An 18,245-nucleotide genomic window follows, 5' to 3' on the forward strand; every position below is an offset into this window, starting at 1 on the left:
GTGGGGTGAAGTTCTACTAGTGTAAGGTATGTTCTCCATCCTATTTCTCATGATTAAGTTGATATAAAGGTTTAGCAAGTCCTATAAAAGAAGAGAATCATAGTAGAGAAGTTCCAAAGTATTAAAGTGAAGATGATGACTATGGAATGAATTTAAAAGGAAATTTTGGATTAATTTTAGATTAAATTGAATATAATTCTTTGATTATGGTATTATGGATATTGCTATGGTTGGTTGAGAAATTGGGAAAAATATCATGTGGGATGTTTTATGGAGTATATTGGTGTTGATGATGATGTTGTTGATATTAGTATTGCTATTGTTGTTGTTTTGTTGGTATTGTGATTTCAGGCTAGGGCTATAAACAGGGGAGATGCTGCCCGAATTTCAGTAGATTCTAAAAGGAATTAATTTGAAGACTTAAGATAAGCATATGATGATAAGTCTAACAGTGGTATGAATTGTCTTGAATGTAGATTTACGAGCTTAGAAGGGTAAGCGTTAAGTAGTAGGAGACCAAAAAGGTATGTTAAGGCTAGTCTCTTTCTTTCAAAAGGCATGATTCCTATGTTATAATTCCATACATATTTTCCATAACTTTCTTACTTCTAGAAGCTAGAAGTTCATGATTCTTAAAAGCTTCTTATGATGTTAAAGATGGGATGTTTTCTATGATGATGATGATTTTATTTTTAGAAATTCCAAAGCTTATGATTTTAAGGCTATTATGAGATTATTGAACTTATTTCATGATTTTCTTGATTTTATTCATTGTTGTCGATCTCACCATATGATACTTCTTCCTTCGGGGTGAGATATATTGATAATGATTGTTCCATAATATAAATCGAAGGTCACCGACCTTACGTCACTCCGAGAGAGTTGTAGGCTTTATTTGGGCTATCATGCATGCTTTATGTATATGTATATGTATGATTACACCGGGCCTAGTTGGCCGGGCAGACACTACTATGGTGGGCGTAATGGGCGGCTTATGGATAATGATAATAACACCGTGTCTCTATGGCACGGGCAGTCACCACTAGTGGGCGGCACGAGATGATTACCCCGGACGCGGGCTAATGATTATGTTATGTACATGTATATGATACAAGAAATGTTTTATTTAAAAGTTAAGCATGCATGATATCTGCCTTGAGAGGCAGTCAGATGTACATGTTATCTCTTTATCTCATGTTATGTTCCATATTTCTTATTATGATATTATTCATGCCTTACATACTAAGTAAACTGTTCGTACTGATATCCTTTCTTGTGGATGCTGTGTTCATGCTCGCAGGATTAGGTAGCCAGCTAGACGATCCAGACCAGTAGGACCTCCCCTCAGCCGCAGTCAGTGCGCTCCATTTGGTTCAGAGCTGCAGCCCTTTTTGGTATCCTATCTTGATATGTAGATATGTAGGTATGGTCCTGTCTTTTCTACAACTTATATTCCATAGAGGTCTGTAGACAGTTGTATATAGTTGGAACGTCGTGCAATTCTGTCATCTATTATTTTGTGTACAGCACATGTAGCGGCCAAGTCGGCCTGCGTTGTAATCCTTAGCACATACGCTTATATATCCATATGCATGGTTTATGAGTTCGATGTAAAGTTTATTGTATTAATTTTACAGAAGTTGGCATAGCTCAGATATAACTAAAAATGGGCCACCAGGTTACTCAGTATAGTGTAAGTACGAGTTTAGGGGTGGTTGGTCAGTAGTGGTCGAGCACTCATCACGGTTCATCGGCTTGGGTCGTGACAAAAGTGGTATCAGAGCAGTTAGTCCTAGGGTTGTCTACAAACTGTGTCTAGTAGAGTGTTGTTTATGGGTGTGAAGTGCGCCATACTTATAAACAAGAGGCTGCGGGCCATTTAGGAATCATTGACCTTTCCTTGTTTTCTTAGATCGTGCGATAGATCCAAAGTCTAGGAAAGATCGTTTCTGACCCACTTTCCCTGTAGGTAAGTGCAGATTGACAGAGATGAAGAGATCGGCGTCAGATAGTTGGGGTGCAAGGAAGGCCCCCAGGGTGGATTTGGGACCACAAATCCCAGGACCGATTAGGAGGAGTCTTAGCCATTCTATTGAGACAGATCCTTCCGAGGACATCGAGATGACCCCTCCCCCCCCAGAGATCTTGACTTCCATGGCGGAGGATCCGTCATAAGATAGTTACGAGACGGACCCGTCTGAGGGTTCCTATGGGACGCCTGTGGAGCAAGAGGCTCCCAAGGCAGCACCAGAGTTGACCCCTCCAGCTTCTCCTATGATGGAGTATTATGTCAGGGCAGCCACGAGTGTGAGTGTTACCGAGTATTCTAGCCCTCTATCTTGGCCTTCGGTAAATCAGGAGCTGCCAGAATATTCGTATCCCTCGGACTCGGATGGGGGAGATGAGGAGGGCCAGACCAGTAGATGGTAGGAGGACGATGAGAAAGATACTTCACTTTACAGCCCTCCAGACCAAGATCAGGACAGGCCGGCTACATGTATATGGGACTTTTACTAAAATTTCTCATATGTGTACAATTATTGCAGGGTATCATTTAATAATTGACGGATAGGAATTCTAAAGGAACAGATAACCAAAGTATTTATAGGTAATTGCGAATAAGATGTTTTTTACCACCACTAGGAATTTTGGAATTAGTAATGAAAGCAGTCGCGTGTGTTGATTGATGGTTATTATTGGGAATTCCAAAGGTTAAGATAGCATTTCCCTAGCCAGGAGAGTAAGGGACTTTTCCAACCTGAAGGGAGATGCATTACAGAATTTTACTTAGGATCCATTAGAACTTCAAATTATTCTTTAGGTTATACGATAAAAAGGCCACGCAGCAAGACAGATGCGATTCGTGAATTATTAGACAAAGGTGATAAAGGTTATTTGGCAATAAAATAAAAATAGAGCGATATCGGCTTATGAATAAAAAGGAAAGGAGAGTAAGTGTTCGAGTGGAGATCAATTATTAAGCCTATATTGCCAGAAATTCATAATCAAGGACTTAGGAAATGTGTTAAGAAGTTCTACAGACTTAGACATATGAGAAGTATGAGGAACTAAAATAGCCCGAGGGAAATTAGAAGCATGTGAGACTTGCGGTTGGAAATTTTAAATGATTGTGAGACGTAAGACGGGTTAGCTTGGCGAAGAAAGAGAAGACGTGTTAAAACCACAGATTAAGGACAAGTTTAAATAGCATTGGGGGTACTTCATAAGTAAGGTGTTAGTAAATGATATACATGATAACTCATGTGTGATCACGTTAACCAGTATGTGTGACCTGATAACCCATGTTACAATATGTTAAAGGTATTGATTGGACGGGGTATTGAAGTTCAAGTAGCAAGTCCCATTGTCACGACCCAAACCGATAAGCCGTAACGGGAGTCGAACCTCTAGCGACCACACACCTCTAAACACTTATCTGAAACATACTGAATATCAAAGGCCTATTAATGGCATAGACTAATCTCATAAGAAGGAAACATCATAACTCTGTACAATCAACATACACATACCCAACATGTGGAAGAACAGTGCAAGCCAGCTAGGCTGCTACATAAACTGTAGATAAAAGAATAAAAGCCAATAAGGCTACATCGTCTGACTACTACATACAACTGGTCTACAGACCTCTACGGGAATAAAAGTTGTAGAAAGGACGGGATAGGGCCCCGTCATACCCATATGCATACACATCTCAAAAGGGTTATACCAAAACTGACTGTAGTTCTGGATCGAATGGAACGTACTGACCACTACTAGATCTAGAGATCCTACTGAGCTGGACCACCTGTCTGTCTCTCTGTACCTGCGGGCATGAACGCAGCCCCCCGACCGATGGGGAGCCAGTACAGATAATGTACTGAGTATGTAAGGCATAAAAAAAACAACATATATATATACATGAGAATCATGGATAAGATCTGAACTCATAAACTGACTGCATGTACTTGTATGAACTAGTATCTGCCTAGATACGCATAAGTGGCAGAATCGACAATGCCTCTGTGGGCACATAATATGCATGCTCATACCTATCAATGATGGTCGTGCATCTATATGTGTGCGTATATAACGCTTGATGTATGTACCTATACAACGCCTATAAGCATCTATGGCATCTCGTCATATCATATTGGCTCCTCTGTGGCCATAATCAATATCATCATCATAGTAGTAATGTGTATATAACGCCTGATATACGTGCGTATATAACGTCTTCTAGTCACGGGTCAATGTACATAAATATATAATGAATGTAATGCATGAATAAACTGTATGAACAGAACTGGCTACGTAAGACTGGACCCATGAACAGAAGGATCACTCATAAATGGGGTACATGAACATCAAAGACTGAAGTACTCCTAATACTTCTAAGAGTAGAGTAATATGGAATCTCGCTTACTCGCTTGTTGGATCATATCATAGGATCATGCCAAAAGAAGGAAAGGTTAGCCTTCACATACCTTGAAGTATACGCAATCTCCCAACTTCTACCTCTTGAACTTGCAAGTCTACAATTAAGATAACATACGGCTTAATTAGGCTACTTACTTCGCCCACTAATCATTCTAAACATGACTAGAGCTTGACAACTCATGGACAACATTTTCCTTATAAGTTTAACGACTCTTTAACTTCCCATTCGGTCCAACATCAACCACAATACCCACAACCCAATGACGACACATATATACATCAAAATATACTCAAATCCATCCCTAATCACCTCTTAAAATAACCCTAAGTCACTATCTTGTCTTTCATCCGCTTACCACTTCCACAACTATCCCCTCTTTACTTAGAATCACTAAAACTCTTGATACTCAACTTAAATATAAGGGTATAAATCATTTACATACCTTGAGGGGTCAAAAATCCCAAGAATCACTCCAACTTCAACTCCCAACACTTTACAACCTTGAAGAAACCCTAGAAGCAACCTTCCTTTTCACCATCTCGGGTTTACGGGGTCCGGGTCTTATCAAATCTTCACTAATATGATGAAAAATATTGTAAGAGATTTTTCTGATTTTGGAAGCAGGAAAATATAAAATAGGGTTGTGGACCACCTATTTATACTTAGAAGCCAAAAAGGCTACAGCGTCCGGTTCGACGTGCGGGTCAATGGCCCGTTGATATGTCGACGGTCCGTCGACTTGCTCCGTCGACCTGTTCCTACAGATGCATAGCTGCGGGATCCTGTCAACGCGGCATGTCGATCGTTCGTCGACCATGTCGACGACCCGTAGACGATGACTAGTGTCCTGCAGATTTTTCTGGTTCAGTTTAGATCGCGTCGATTCGATTCGCTCAACTTTTATCTCTCATAAATGGCATGGAATATCTGCTGGTACCCTTGTACGCGGGGTAAGGCATTTTTTCTACCTCCAAACTCGAGCTCGGGTCTCTATTTTAAGGGCGTACCCGACTAGGAAACTATGAGTTCTAACACTATGAACATGAGGGGTGTAACGCCTACAGGGCAGGTTGACATTGTTTCCTCTAAAGGTTAAAGTTGGAGAAGAGTATAAAGATTATGATGTCTTGAGAAGAGAAGAAGCGTGAGCAAGGGAATTATGTTGCTAACGAGGGTCAAGTAAAGCTTCCGGGAGAGTTTAGGATGACGGTAGAGGCAAAAGACCATTCGGATGAATCTCGAAAGTAAGTATACGGAAAGAATAGAGTATGGTAGTATGGGACAAAAGACGAATGCACAAGGGTCGAAAACAGATTTTGATAAGTGGGATTAAAGGGCAGTAACAACGAATAGGGATGTGAATTAGGAAAGAATAAGCAGGTTTTGAGAAGATGTTAAGGCGTTTCTGACTCTTGAGGGGTATCCGACGAGATGAATGCGCAGTCATACTGACACGACACGACTACCTCGGAAACGGAAAATCCCTCCCAAAAGATGACTTTAGAAATAGATCAGATTTGTACTTCTAATAGGATATTCTATGAACTTCAGGGTCAACACTATAAATTGGCAAGTGACGAAGAGCACTTATGAGCAAAGGAAATTAAGAAAGGCCCTGAAAGCGAAAGTAACAAAGGTACACTAATGGATTGGTTAAAGAAAGTCGGGCAATCACCAAGGACAGGAGGGAGGAAAATTGTCACGACCCAACCAGAGGGCCATGACTGGTACTCGGAGCTAGCCTACCGAGCACCACTTGTCATACTTCTTCCAATCTATCTCGGTGGACCACTTTTCTAATTATAAAATAACTTAACCTGAATAAATGCCATTCTAAAAAATAAAACTCGTTACGAAGCATTCATCGGTTCCACCTCAAACATATATATATATATATATATATATATATATATATAGACAAGCCTGTAAGGCTACAAAATGATGTACAGAATATACACTAACAAGCTTATGAAACATCTGCTATCCACGCATGTCTATAAGCCTCTAACTGGAGTACTGAAGATCATAAGGACGGGACAGGACCCCACCATGCCCCAAATATAAACACAAAAGAATATACCAATAAACTACAACTCCAGAGTAGGGGAGTGCTCCTGTATATCTGCTGATAAAGCTCCTACGGATCTAGATCCTCTCCCTATCTACCTGCGGGAATGAACGCAGCGTCAACAAAAGAAAGGACGTCAATACAAACAATGTAATGAGTATGTAAGGCATGAAAAATAATATAATAAAGAAATAAAGAAACGTGAGATAAAGAGATAAACTGTAACTGACTGCCTCTTAAGGCGAAACCATGCATGCTAACTTTTACCTTTTAAACAACATCATAACATATATATATATATATATATATATATATATATATATATATATACACTTCCCGACCATGTAGGTATGGTGTAATCATCATTAGCCCGCGTCCGGGATAACCATCTCATGCCGCCCACTAGTGGTGTCTGCCCGGCCACATAGGCACGATGTAATCATCATTATCCATAAGCCTCCCACCGAAATGGTGTCTCCCCTGCCAAATAGGCACGGTGTAATTATCATATACATATAGCATGCATGAGAGTCAATTAAAAGCTACAACTCTATTGGAGTGACATAAGGTCGGTGACTTCCGATTATCTTATGGAATAATCGTCATCACTATATCTCATCCCGAAGGAACAATTCATAGGGTGAGATCAACAACAACGAATGAAATCAAGGAATTCATGAAATAACTCAATAGTCTCACAATAGTATCAAAACCATAAGCTATGGAATTTCTAACATTAAAATCATCATCATCATGTTCAACATAGAAAACATCTCATCTTTGGTATCATAAGAAGCTTTTAAGAATCATTAACTTCTAGCTTTTGGACATAAAGAGGTTATGGAAAATATGGATAGAATATTAACATAGGAGTCATGCCTTTGAAAGAGAGGAACTAGCCTTAACATACCTTTGGTCTTCTTAACGACTACACGTTCTCCTTCCAAGCTCGCGACTCTACATTCAAGAGGATTCGTACTAAGGTTAGGTCATTGAAAGCGTGATTATGTTTAAACTAAGCCAACTAAGGGCTAACGGAATTTGGGCAGCATTTCCTTTGTTTCATTGACTTTCTCCATATAATAGAAAACTCTCACACATCAATGGCAACATCCATAATATCATAATCAAGAGGCTTCTTTCAAGTTAAGCATTGTCCAAGCCTCAAAACTCCTTTTTAAGGTCATTCATAACAATAGCTACAACACAACACCATATTCACTTACATAAAATATTTCCTCCACATCATTAGTACCACCCACAACAAGATTATACTCATAGCATACTAAGAATCATGACTCAAGTTAATTTACTACTAAAAAATATCACTAAATCCATATTTGAGCTTCATCTTCTACTTTCTTCCTTCATCCAAGTTATTCAACAACCAAATACTCTTAATAACATGAAATAGATGTAAAACTTACCTCTTATCGTATAAGGATGAACATTGGATTGATGTATTTCACTTGAATGAATCTCCAACTTCAATACCAAAGGAAATTTTGAATTTTACAAACCCTAGTGAGTCTCCCCACAATTGATTCTCTTGATTCTTGCTATTTAATAAAAAAATAAAAAAAAAATCTTTGATTTCTCTTGGGTTTGGGTTAATATGATAGGGGGAAGGTTATAGAGCTTTCAAGACTTGGGGAAAATGTGAGAAATGAAAAATAAGAACAAGGGTCATCTATATATAAAAAGAGAAAAAAGTGACCCGACCCGATTATACGACCACTTATACGGTCCGTATAGTTTTATATGGTCCTTATAAATGGTCGTATAATACCACCATGGGATAACCCCTCTGTGGAGTGGTTATACGGACCGTAGAAGCTATACGGACCGTATAAGTGGTCGTACAACCCCATTTTTTCCGAACTTGCTCTCGTTGATTCATTTGACTTCCAATCCTTATGGAACCTTCTTGGCACTTATATGACACTTTATTAACCATCTAAAGATACCTATAGCTCCTCCTAAAGACATTTCTAAATAAACATTAGCTCGATTGATGCAAAACCTTCCCAGCCACAACTTACATTTCCCTTCCTTCGACGAATTTAGTTCCATCGAGTCATGCGACTTCAAAATCTTGTAATATGCACCTATAGCCATAAAATGCTCCCCTTAACTTCTCAAGGACTTTATATTTACCTTAACCTTGCATTAGTCTTTTTACAGTGCAACAACTCAAAATTCCAGAGATGTAACATTCTCTCCCCCCCCCCCCCCCTCCCCATTAGAAACATTCGTCCTCGAACGTTAGATTCTTGGGGATTCTACAAAAATTTTGCCAGAGTTTTCCCTGTAATATGGCACTACCATCCTATCATAGCAACCCAAAATATCTCGCCTCACAGGGCTAAAACAACAACATCAACATCAACAATCATGGCCACACACGACCAAGAAAGAATCAAAGAAAAGTATTACATACTTGAGGATAGTGGCGTCTCTGCTTGAGCCTCTTCTGGGGGTGGAAAAAAATGCGGATATCTAGACTTCATATCTTCTTCTGCTACCCAAGTCATTTCCTCTCTGTTATTGTTTCTCCACAGGACCTTAACTGAGGCTACGTCTTTGGTTCAGAGTCTCCACTCTTGCCTATCTAGTATGGCAATGGGTACTTCTTCATAAGACAATTTCTCAGTAACTTGGACGTCATCAATAGGCACGATTTACGGAAGGGTCTCCAATACACTTACAAAGCATCGACACATGGAAAATCGGATGGACTGACTCCAAATCCGAAGGCAGATCTAATTCATAAGCCACTTAGCCTACCTTGCACACAATTTTGTAAGGCCCAATATACCGGGGACTAAGTTTTCCCTTCTTGCCTAATCTAATTACACCTTTCATCAGCGACACTTTCAAGAATACCCAATCGTTAACTTGGAATTCCAAGTCTCATCGACGATTGTCAGCATAAGATTTTTGACGACTCTGGACTATCAACAACCGGTCCCAGATAAGCTTGATCTTTTCTACTGCTTGCTAGTTCAGTTCAGGGCCTATTAGTTGTGTCTCTCCTACCTCAAACCATCCAATTAGTGATCTACACTTTCTTCCATATAGAGCCTCATACGGGGCCATCTGGATACTGGAATGATAATTGTTGTTATATGCAAATTCAATAAGTGGCAGATGATCATTCCAATTACCTCCGAAGTCTAATACACATGCCCGCAACATATCTTCTAAGGTCTGAATAGTGCGTTCAGCTTTCCCATCAGTCTGTGGATGAAATGCTATGCTAAGTCTCACTTGAGTTCCCAATCCTTCTTGGAAGGACTTCCAGAAATTAGCTGTAAATTGTGCTCCCCTATCTGTGATGATGGATACTGGGACACAATGAAGTCGCACTATCTTTTAAAGATACAACTTTGCATAATCTTCTGCTGAGTACGTAGTTTTGACTGATAGAAAATGAGCTGACTTTGTAAGTCTGTCAACAATTACCCATATGGAGTCGTACTTACACCGAGAATGAGGCAAGCCTACAATAAAATCCATGTTAATCACTTCCCATTTCCAAGATGGAATTTTCATTGCTTGCAACAATCTTCCTGGCTTTTGATGCTCAATTTTCACTCCTTGACAATTTGGACATTGAGCTACAAATTCCGCTATATCTTTCTTCATTCCGTCCCACCAATAGATTGACTTGAGATCATGGTACATCTTTGTCGCTCCTGGATGAATAGAATAACGGGAGTAATGGGCTTCTTCTAGAATCTGGTGGCATAATCCTGCAACATCCGAGACACATAGCCTACTTCGACACCTGAGAATCTCATCTGCAAAAATTTCAAATAGTGACTTCTCTTTCTGAGGAAGTGTATCTTTGTAATAGCTCAATTTGAGGTCTTCATATTGTCGTTCTTTCACCTCCACTGCTAGGGATGAGACAGCTAGGTTATGAAAAATAATTCCTGCGTCGCCCGAGTCCATTAAGCAAACTCCTAGGCTAGCTAGTTGTTGAAGTTCACGGGTTAATTCCCTTTTGTTCGGCTGAACGCCGCATAGGCTGCCTATGGATTTACGGCTAAGAGCATCAGCCACCACATTCGCCTTTTCGAGATGATATAAAATACTTACGTCATAGTCTTTCAATAGCTCTCACCACCGCCTCTGCATTAGATTTAACTCCTTCTGCTTGACATTTATTGGAGACTCTTGTGATCTGTATAAATATCAACATGAACACCATATAACTAATGTCTCCACATCTTTAGGGCATAAATAACAACAGCTAGTTCAAGATCATGGGTCGAATAGTTTTTCTCGTGTTTCGCAACTGCCTGGAGGCAAAGGCAATGACTTTACCGTGCTGCATCAACAGACAGCCCAACCCAACACCGGAGGCATCATAATAAACAACAAAGCCTTTTGATCCTTCTGGAAGTGTCAGGACTAGGGCTGAAGTTAATCTATCTTTCAATTCCTGGAAACTGTGCTCACAAGCATCGGTCCATTGAAATTTTGCTGATTTTTGAGTTAGCTTCATCAATGGTGCAGAAATAGAAGAAAATCCTTCTACAAATCTTCTGTAATAGCCTGCCAATCCCAAAAAGCTATGGACCTCTGTAGGTGTTGTAGGCCTTGGCCAAGTCTTCACAGGCTCAATCTTCTGAGTATCTACTCGAATGCTGTCAGCTGATATGATATGGCCCAGAAAAGTTACAGAATTCAACCAGAACTCACAGTTTGAAAATTTAGCATATAATTCTCAAGTTCGGAGAATTCCAAGGACAGTACGTAGATGATCTGCATGCTCTGCTTCTGATCGAGGTATACCAGAATGTCATCGATGAACACGATTACAAATAGATCTAGGAAAGGCCTGAACACATTATTCATCAAATTCATGAATACTGTTGGGGCGTTAGTCAATCCAAACGACATTACCTAAAATTCGTAATGACCATATCTAGTTCTAAAAGCCGTTTTGAAATGTCTTCTTCTCTGACTCTCACTTGGTGATATCTTGATCTTAGATCTATCTTCGAAAACCACTTGGCACCCTGCAACTGATCAAACAAATCATCGATCCTGGGAAGCGGATATTTATTCTTTATTGTCACCTTGTTCAACTTCCTATAGTCAATGCACATTCGCAAGGAACCATCTTTCTTTCTTACAAACAAGATAGGTGCTTCCCATGACGATGAACTGGGCCTAATAAATCCCTTCTCGAGCAAATCTTTCAGTTGTACTTTCAGCTCTTTCAGTTCTACAGGAGCCATTCTGTAAGGAGGAATAGATATAGGCTTTGTATCCGGCAACACATCAATAGCAAAATCAATCTCCCATTTCGGTGGAAGGCCTGGGAGCTCATCTGAAAATATATCTGGAAATTCATTTACTACCAAAACCGATTGAAGAGTTGGTATCTTTGCTTCGGTGTCATGAACCCGAACTAAATGATAAATATATCCTTTTGCAATCATCTTCTTCTCTTTGAGATAGGAAATAAACCTACCTCTTGGGGATACTGTGTTACCTTTCCATTCAAGCACTAGTTCTTCCGGAAATTGGAATCGAACCATTTTTGTTCTACAATCTGCATTAGTATAAGAAGAAGCCAGCCAATCCATGCCCATAATAACATCAAAATCTAACATTTTCAGCTCGAACAAATCAGCTACCGTATGACGACCACACACTAGAACCTTACAGTTTCTATACACTCGTCTAGCTGTTATCGGGTTACCAACAGGAGTAGACCCCTCAAAAGGTTTGATTGGCTCGGGTTTCACCCCAATACGATCAGCAATATAAGGAGTAATACACGACAAAGTAGAACCCGAATCAATCACTGCATAAACATCATGAGCGGATACTGATAATGTACCTGTGACAACGTCAGGGGAGGACTCAAGATCCTGTCGACCGGCCAATGTATAAATACGGGGCTGACGGTCACTTGAACTGGATGCTCTCCCTCTTCCCCTACCACAACCTGGTGGTGCCTGTGAGCCTTGCCCTACAGGGCGCACAGATGAAGAAGAGCCGACTACTGATCCTGTGGGCTGGGTCCCACCTCTACCACTCATCGATGGACAATCATGCATCATATGCCCAGTCTGACAACAGGCATAACAAGCACCTGAGCCTCGGTGACACTGACCCATATGTAACCTACCTCACTGACTGCATCGTGGTATAGGTGGTCTCATCTGACTAGGATCGCTTCTAAACTGGGAACTCGAAACTCTCACGCTCTGACCCAGTCCAAAATAAATAGGGCGGTCAAATCTCCTGTCCGCAAAACGAGAAAGTGCAATAGCCGCAGATTGGCCTGAATACCTGGAATATTATTGCCTCTGACCCCCTCTATACTCACTGCTAGCACCTGCAGATCTGGCTCTCTTACTATGCCCTCTGTCAGAATCACGCTCCCCCCGTGCGCTCGCACAGTTCTCTTCCAAATTCTGAGCATGAGCTTGAATACGAGAAATATCCATCCCTTCTTAGAGTGAAGCTGTCAAGCAGTCGTTAATCGAATGTGGCCCCAAGCTACTCACAAACCGATGCACCTAGTCTCCCATATCGGCTATCATGGCCAGAGCATACCTAGCCAATGAATTGAACCGGAGACTATACTCCCGAGCACTCATATTTCCTTACTTTAAATTCAAAAACCTATCAGCTTGAGCCCGTCGGACCTTGGGTGGCAAATAATGGCGGACGAAGGCATTCACGAACTCCTGCCATACCGGGGGAGCCACATTTTCCCTTTTTGAAGATATCCAATTATTGTACCAAAGAACGGCCACATCCCGCAGTCTATAGGAAGCCAACTCTACTGACTCAGTATCAGAAGCATGTATAATCCTCAACGTTCTTAGCATCTCATCTATAAAGCCCTGCGGGTCTTCATCCATCTTTGAACCGAAAATTTTTGGAGGATTCAAGCTAATAAAATCACGGGCTCTTGCACTAGCCGCTCTGTCACTAGGACCCGCACCCTGCCGCTGAGCCTGAGCGGCAACTAACTGGGTCAGTAATTGAATAGCCTCTGTCATCTGTTGGCCGGAGGCACCTAGAAGAGGAATTGGAGGCATTAGAGCTGGAGCTGAGGCTCCTTCATACTCCTCTAAAATAGTTGGAGTGTGAGAGGTCTGAGATGGAGCTTCATTATGGGACCTACCCTCCTCTATATTTACCGGTAGCTCCTGTTCAGTCCGCCTTCCTACCGCTGTCTTGCCCTTCTGGGCAGCTATTGCTTTCCTCTTCATAGGCTTCGCTGAAATCATAACACACAATTTGAAAAAGAGAAATATTATATCATGGCTCCATCGCACGATCTATGAATAAGAAGGAAGGCCATTATTTCTAAATGCCCCGCAGCCTCTTGTTTATAAGCGTGGTGCACTTCACACCCATAAACAAGACTCTACCGAACACGGCTCGTAGACACACCCTAGGACGGAAACTGGCTCTGATACCACTTTTGTCACGACCCAACCAGAGGGCCATGACGGGTACTCGGAGCTTGCTTACCGGGCACCACTTGTCATACTTCTTCCAATCAATCTCGGTGGAACACTTTTCTAATTATCAAATAACTCAACCTGAATAAATTCCATTCTAAAAAATAAAACTCGCTACGAAGCATTCTTCGGTTCCACCTCAAACATATATATATATATATATGTAAACAAGCCTGTAGGGCTACAAAATGATGTACAGAATATATACTAACAAGCTTATGAAACATCTACTAGCCACACATGTCTACGAAACTCTAACTGGAGTACTGAAGATCATAGGGACTGGACAGGACCCCACCATGCCCCAAATATAAACACAAAAGAATAAACCAATAAACTGCAACTCCGGAGTAGGGGAGTGCTCCTGTATATCTGCTGATAAAGCTCCTAGGAATCTGGACCCTCTCCCTGTCTACCTGCAGGCATGAATGCAGCGTCCACAAAAGAAAGGATGTCAGCACGAACAATGTACTGAGTATGTAAGGCTTGAATAATAACATAATAAAGAAATAAAGAAACGTGAGATAGAGAGATAACCTATAACTGACTGCATCTTAAGGTGAAACCATGCATGCTAACTTTTATTTTTAAAACAACGTCATAATATATATATATATATATATATATATATATATATATATATATAAGCCGACCATATAGGTATGGTGTAATCATCATTAGCCTGCGTCCAGAGTAACCATCTCATGCCGCCCACTAGTGGTGTCTGCCCGGCCAAATAGGCAAGGTGTAATCATCATTATCCATAAGCCACCCACCAAAGTGGTGTCTTCCCGGCCAAATAGGCGCGGTGTAATTATCATATACATATAGCATGCATGAGAGCCCAATTAAAAGCTACAACTCTATCGGAGTAACATAAGGTCAGTGACCTCCACATAATAGACAAATCCCACACATCAATAGCAACATCCATAATATCATAATCAATAGGCTTCTTTCAAGTTAAGAATTGTCCAATCCTCAAAACTCCTTTTTAAGGTCATTCATAACAATAGCTACAACACAACACCATATTCACTTACATACAATACTTCCTCAACATCATTAGTACCACCCACAACAATATTACATTCATAGCATACTAAGAATCTTGACTCAAGTTAATTTACTACTAAAAAATATCACTAAATCCATATTTGAGCTTCATCTTCTACTTTTTTCCCTCATTCAAGTTATTCAACAACCAAATGCTCTTAATAACATGAAATAATGTAAAACTCACCTCTTATCGTATAAGGATGAACTTTGGATTGATGTATTTCACTTGAATGAAACTCCAATTTCAATACCAAAGGAAATCTTGAATTCTACAAACCCTAGTGAGTCTCCCCATACTTGATTCTCTTGATTCTTGCTATTTAATCTTTGATTTCTCTTGGGTTTGGGTTAATATGATATGGGGAAGGTTCTAGAGCTTTCAAGACTTGGGGAATATGTGGGAAATGAAAAATAAGAACAAGGGTCATGTATATATAAAAAGAGAAAAAAGTGACCCGACCCGATTATACGGCCACTTATATGGTCCGATAATTTTATACGGTCCGTATAAATGGTAGTATAATACCACCATGGGATAACCCTCTCTGTAATGGTTATACGGACCATTATACGGACTGTATAAGTTATACGGACCGTATAAGTAGTCGTACAACACCATTTTTTTTTTCCGAACTTGCTCTCGTTGATTCATTTGAATTCCAATCCTTATAGAACCTTATTGGCACTTATATGACACTTCATTAATTATATAAGGAGCCCTATAGCTCCTCTTCAAGGCATTTCTAAATAAACATTAGCTCGATTGATGCGAAACCTTCCCAACTACAGCTTACATTTCCCTTCCTTCGACGAATTTAGTTTCACCAAGTCATGCGACTTCAAAATCTTGTAATACGCACCTAATGCCATCAAATGATCGCCTTAACTTCATAAGGAATTCATGTTTACCTTAACCTTGCATTAGTCTATTTACAGTGCAACAACTCAAAATTCCCGATAGGTAACAATAATAAATTAACAAATCTGGCCAAGAGGCAAAACAATAGTAACATGGGATAAGAACCTTGATAAAGTGTACAAAGATTCGATTATAAAAGAAATAGAATGATGTATGGGGGGATATGCATGAATACAAACCAGCCGTAGTGTAAAAAAAAATGTGAGAACTCGACGAAGGGAGAAAAAAAGGGTGTATTTCATGAGGATTTCATAGTAAGGACGGGAGCCAATAGACGATCAAAAGGGCTATGATGCATGATATTGATACAGGCAAGTAGTTAGGAAGAATTACGTGACAAAATGAGCTAAATTAATGAAAGGATGAGTCGTGGGAATGGATAGTGTGGAATATCAACTTTTAGTGGTGTAGTATAGACATAAATCGGAATTGGGAACCAGGAGCAAGAAGAATTGCAAGGATATTAAGAAGATAGTCGTGGAGAAAGACTAGGATTAAAGGAGCATGGTATAGTCAGACACTCCGTAAAGGGCCTAATGAATTTCGATATCCCCATTAATTCATTAGCCGTGGAACTACTAGCCATGAAAGGTAGAAGTGAAAAGACAATAAAGAAGGCATCTGAATTGGATCTGATATGTATGAGCATTTTAATTTGATACAAGACCTCAATTAGCAGAAAGGAAAATAAGTTAAACCATGCAAGGAACTCCGACATTATCAGGAACAGAGGAGTGAAGGATCGTTAAGGTTGGCCAAATGATTATCAAAGACAGTTAATATTCAAAGGATCTTTGGTGTATGATAACATCTTTAAAAGGGGGGAAGAACATCCTTTATTAATATTGATTTAGGTTTATTTACGAAGATAAAGTTATTAAATAGTCGTTTAATGAATTGGTTAGTTGAGAAATTTGGAAAATATCGTGAGGGATGTTTTATGGAGCATATTAGTATTGATAATGTTGTTGTTGATGTTGGTATTGTTGTTGTTGTTGTTGGTTGTTGGATTGTGATTTCAAGCTAGACATATAAACGGGGAGATCTTTGCCCGATTATCGGCAGGATATGAAGTGGTTTTATTTGAAAGTCTAGTACAAGTACATGAAAATAAGTCTAAGGATAGTATGAATTCTCTCGAATGTAGATTTACAAACTTGGGAGGATAAACGTTGAATCGCTAAGGCGAATAAAAGATATGTTAAGGCTAGTCCATTTCTTTCTAAAGGCATGATTCTTTTCTTGTGATCCTATACATGTTTTCCATAGCGTCCTTAATTCCCAAAAACTATAAGTTCATGGTTCTCAAGGTTCCTATGATGTTAAAGATGGATGTTTCCTATGATGGTAATAATGAAGATAATGATTACATTTTGGAAGATTCCAAAGCGTATGGTGTTGAAGCTATTATAAAATTAATGAGTTCATTCCATGACTCTCTTGATTTCATTCATTGTTGTTGATCTCACCTCATGTTAATTGTTCCTTCAAGGTAAGATAAAGCGATGATGATCGTTCCATAATATATTTGGAGGTTACCGACCTTCGTCACTCTGATAAAGTGGAAACTCTTATTTAGGCTCTCATGCATGCGACTTATATTACATATATATATATATATATATATATATATATATATATATATATAGGGGATATGGGGAAAGGTGAGGCGTTATATACGCATAGCCACCTGATCAGTTGGTGTACTATGATATCGTCCCGGACGTGGGATGCCCGGACGCGGGATATATGGGTATGGATCGGACCGTTCGTTCCGCGATAATATATATATATATATATATATATATATATATATATATATATATATATATATATATATATATATCAAAGTCCTTTTCATCTTTCCCTCGCGGTACTTGTTCGCTATTGGTCTCTCGCCTATATTTAGCCTTGGACGAAATTCACCGCCCGATTTGGGCTGCATTCCCAAACAACCCAATTCGTAGACAGTGCCTCGTGGTGCGACAGGGTCCGGGCACAACGGGGCTCTCACCCTCTCTGGCGCCCCCTTCCAGGGGACTTGGGCCTGGTCCGCCGCTGAGGACGCTTCGCCAAACTACAATTCGGACGACGAAGCCAGCCGATTCTAAAGCTGGGTTGTTCCCAGTTTGCTCGCCACTACTAGGGGAATCCTTGTAAGTTTCTTTTCCTCCGCTTATTGGTATGCTTAAACTCAGCGGGTAATCCCACCTGACCTGGGGTCGCGGTCGGGCGCCTAAGCACAAGAAGTGTCTGGGA

The sequence above is a fragment of the Lycium ferocissimum genome, unplaced genomic scaffold, assembly GCF_029784015.1.
Source record: "Lycium ferocissimum isolate CSIRO_LF1 unplaced genomic scaffold, AGI_CSIRO_Lferr_CH_V1 ctg15458, whole genome shotgun sequence".
Lineage (NCBI taxonomy): Eukaryota > Viridiplantae > Streptophyta > Magnoliopsida > Solanales > Solanaceae > Lycium > Lycium ferocissimum.